The sequence below is a fragment of the Drosophila melanogaster genome, chromosome Y (genome assembly GCF_000001215.4).
Source record: "Drosophila melanogaster chromosome Y".
In the NCBI taxonomy this organism is placed as follows: Eukaryota; Metazoa; Arthropoda; class Insecta; order Diptera; family Drosophilidae; genus Drosophila; species Drosophila melanogaster.
In genome coordinates this window covers 3,255,144-3,259,583 of record NC_024512.1, presented here as the reverse complement: position 1 = coordinate 3,259,583, position 4,440 = coordinate 3,255,144, and the positions used below count along the sequence as shown (strand labels likewise).

The following is a 4,440-nucleotide window of genomic DNA, read 5'->3' as shown; positions in this document are numbered from 1 at the left end:
TGTGAGTACAAGGCAAAGTATCCGAATGCGCTGGCGCATATTTTAAACAAGGATAATATGCCCGCTCTACTCTATGAGGTGCCGCAGCAGCAGAATCTCACAGACTGCGGCCTCCATCTGCTGCAGTAGGTGGAGCAATTCTTTACAAAACCCTTCATCGACTATACACTGCCCATTGGGGAGCTGAGCAATTGGTTTGACCTGCTCACAGTAACTAAGAACCGTGAGATATCGCTAATCTCATCCAGAAGCTAATGAATTAAAGCAATCAGCAGCGCAAAATTTTGCCGGTCATTAAGTTTCCCACATTAAATGGCCAACTAGTGATGGATGAGGATAGCGAAGAGGAGAATTTTAAAGAAGAGCATATGCCAGGCCACCGGTACCGGTTGGCGAAAATGTGAAAAGGGTTTGATTCTCGTAGGCTGAGGGTCTTCTCTCTGTTTGGCCATCGTCGGCGGCGGTGGTCTCCTCATCGCCGCTGCTCACCAGCACCACGGCATCTTCATTAACGTCCCTGCTTAGTATCCACTTGCGATTCCGGCGCAGGTGACTCCGCTCTGCGCGTTCTGCTGGTGTGGGTACAGCTGCGTTACTAGTTGCTTTCATCGCTGGCGAGGATATGGATGCAATATTCGATTGCACCCGCGATTGAGATCCCCCAGCTGTCTCTTCCGATTTATTGCTAACAGAGGCATGTGCGGCATGGTTCCTTGACTGGATATACTGGGAGATTGCGGGAGCATCTCCATCTGGTTGCATGCCCTGCAGACCATTACTCGTCATTGAAGAATTGGAGGTTATAGCCGTAAAGTTGAGACTTCCCTGTTTATTGCCAAATGAACCTTGGTTGTCTTGAGAACCAGCAGCTTGATAGCCATTGTTATCCTTTGCAAAATGGCACTTCTTCTGTTTCTTGTTCTTGGTATTAGTATTGGCGTCTTGATCCGATGATATCACTTGGCCAGCATTGGTGTCTTCATCCGCCGACGATGTCACTTGGCCAGCATTGGTGTCTCCCGGAGAGCAAGAACTTTTCTTGTGCTTCTTGCCTTTGGTTGCACTGCAGCTGGCTGGCACCCATTGTTGGCCACCAAAGTCTCTGATGGTTTGACAACCGTTGGAGAGAGCTCTTCACGTACCGCTTGGTCATTCAAAACAGCTTCTTTGCGATCCATTTTGGATCCGGATTCAACAGTACAACCAACATATGTACGTTATGGGCTAATCCGACTGAGATGAAGTTTCTCGTTTCGATTGCAAATTCTCGGGCTGCTTGATGTGCAAAGTTAACTGGATGGTTGAAAAGTCACCATATACGGTGACTTTGATCACTATATTCCTTTCATTTTCCTATCTGTGTGATTTATACGATATTTAATATCTCTCTATTTTTATTGTTGGGGTAAACGGCGTTCCAAGTGCTGTATCCAAAAATCATCTGTGCGAGTTGCTATCGCCATCGGAGTTCTGCTGCTCATATCGATACATAATTGTTTCCAATTGATATGGATTTTGTGGGTTGTTTTTAAAAATATGTATCGATAGTCCGCTTTGAAATTTGAATGTTGCGAATATTAAAAATAAATAATATTTGAACTGACCATTTGATCATTTACAAAATTAGTATTCTTACATAAGGTATTTAGAAAGTTAAAAGTTCAGCCGTCTGTGCAAGTTTTTTGTCTGGAAATTTCAAAAACGAAAATGTATTCTCGTATTAATTTCAGCATTTTGCAAATACAAGTACAGACATTAATCAAATTATAGTTGTGCGTCCGTTATCGGGTCCACTTGTCCGATTTTTGTCCTTGAGAAATCTGAATATTCTCATTGACATTATTTTCAAGGTGCGTGTGTTCTTTTTGCTTACGATATTTGACAACAATTTTCTTAGGTATATTTTTAAACTTATATGCTACATACAGAGTCAAACTAATTATCATTATGACGAACGTTGTAATGCATATAATTTGGAGAAAGTTATTAGTGGTTTTACATGGGATTCTATCATTTCTCTCGTTTGTAAGTGATTTATTGGTTCTAGACGTGTTACATTGTTTGTGATATAAATTGTTTGTGTAAAATCTGCTATATTATTAGAGATTAGAAATTCATCTATTTGCATGGTACAATTTTTAATTTTAATGATGTTTGTTATTGTTTGTACAGTCTTAACAGCTGTTTCAGGAATATTCCATGTTAATAGTATATTTGGTTCTATATAATTTATTTTGTAATTTTTATGTGTTTTAATATATTTGCATTGAGTTTGCTCTTGTTTGATGATTCCAATAATACATTTGTCGAATATTACCCTATTGGTATCTTTATGGAATACTTGGTTATCAAATATGTAGAATTTATCGAATATTTGCTCGGTTAGAATATAATTATGTTCATCTGGGTACAATTTGGAATATTGGAATTTTAGTGACTTCGCTAGGAACATGGGAAATAATCAAAATTTCGTTCGTGTCTGTTTTAAGCCAAGTTGACGTTTTTATCTTTAGCATTTTTTCTGAATTTACATGTTTTAAATAGTCATGCTTTAGTAACTTTGGATTGAAAATTCCTAGTCTGGTTAATTGCATACCCAATTCTATGTCTTCTATATATTCTGTAAATTGCTGTAGGTTAAATATTAGTACTGCACTTTGTTGGTGTTGTTCTTTATCTACTTTGAGCTTATTAATTATATCTATACCACTATTGATTACATCCATAATCGTGTTTAGAACATGGGTTTTTACATAGTCTTCTGACATGTTGTTTTTTTTTTCTTCTAACTTTTCTCTGTCGTCTTCATCTAATGTGCCGAATAAGTATTTGTATGCTTTTCCTACTACGTTTAAAAGACTTCTTTTACTTCGACTAATAATTCTTAACATTTAATAACAATTAAATATTGTATTTGTGGTACATTAGGATAGTTGTTTGCTTCATTTACTATATCTTCGAACATGAGCATTGTCTTTGTTATTTTTCCATTGTTCCTGTTTGGAATATAAGATATCCATTCTTCGCGCTTATTGGATTTACTTCTATATTGTTGCACTTGACCATGGTGATAAGTGATAGCATGCAACTAAGCATTATTAGAAGTACGTTGTGTACTGTGTGCTTCTTTGGTTAGTCTGGAATTATCATATTTGCTCTTATTACATTTTTTCTGTTTCTTAAATTTTGTCTTATAGTGAACGATTTTCCTACCACGGGTTGTTTCTTTGAAATGTTTATCATCTACTTGTTCAATCCTTCCTGTCTTTTTGAATGGATTGGTTATTTTACTTTTAACAAGCGGGGCCTGCCTATATTTTATATCAACTTCAAAATCGTGCCTATTCTTATTGAGGTATTCTATCTTATCGATTTTATATTGTTGTACGTTAAAGTCTGGGCTGCCTGCATATAGGAAAATGTCTGCTGAAAATCTTTTGGTACTATTATGTTTAGTTTTATGATTGTATATGTATAGAATTGTTTCGAATTTTGTGCACCTATCTTCAATATTTTGCTCGCTACCAATGATTCTTAGTTTTTCGTTTACGGTCTTGTGGAATCTCTCTATGTCAGATATACCATTTTTGCTAGTCGTTATAGAAATTTGTACACCTTCAGATCTTAACCAATTTTGTAGGGCTATACACATAAAAGCTGAGTCTTTATCTGCTTTAATTTCTTTTCCTATATCATTGAATATTTTAGTAATGGCTCTTTTTGCTTCTAGCCAATCTCTACTTTTTACTTCAACTAGTGATGCAAATTTCGAATAGATATCAATGCAAGATAAGAAGATCTGGTTTCCTGTGAGATAAAAATCTATCACGTATTTTTCTCTTGTGTTAAATATTTCCGGTGTTGTTTCATATGTCAATTTCGTGTTTCGATGTTCTGTTTTTGCCAGATTACAAATTTCACATTAACTGATAATGTTTTGAATAAGCTTTTGACTATCAGGATAGTAATATTCTTTTTTAAATAAATTGATTGTTTTTTCTATACCCGGATGTAAAAGTTCCTTATGTTTCTTTAAGATTAAATCTTTAAATTCTGCATACGTTATTATATCAATAAACTTTGTCTTAAGAGTTTTATGAAATTGTTAGGGCTTATAATTTCGGTAAACGCTCTCTGGAAGATCAGAAAATCTTCGTCACTACGGAAATAAATTGCACTCTTTTTGGTACACACATATTCCTTAATGAGGTTTTTGGCGAGTTCAGGTGTCATTTCTTTGTAGACTATTTTAATCTTTAACTTTTGAAAGAAATGTTGTACACTTGTTGTATCGTTGTCGACTTTTTCTATCTCTATTTGTCTAGAGAAGAAATTTATTGGCCTTTCTGTTATAGATATGTAATTTTGATTATCTTCACTGGCGCTGTGTATAGTTGCGTCTGCGCTGTTTTCGACCTCGCCAACCAAAACTTCTTCCAT

General features: G+C 35.8%; 1 pseudogene; it reads right to left on the bottom strand.

The window, feature by feature from the left end:
* Positions 1-360: 360 nt before the first annotated feature.
* On the bottom strand, positions 361-1,178 carry CR46150 (annotated as a pseudogene).
* Positions 1,179-4,440: the final 3,262 nt, after the last annotated feature.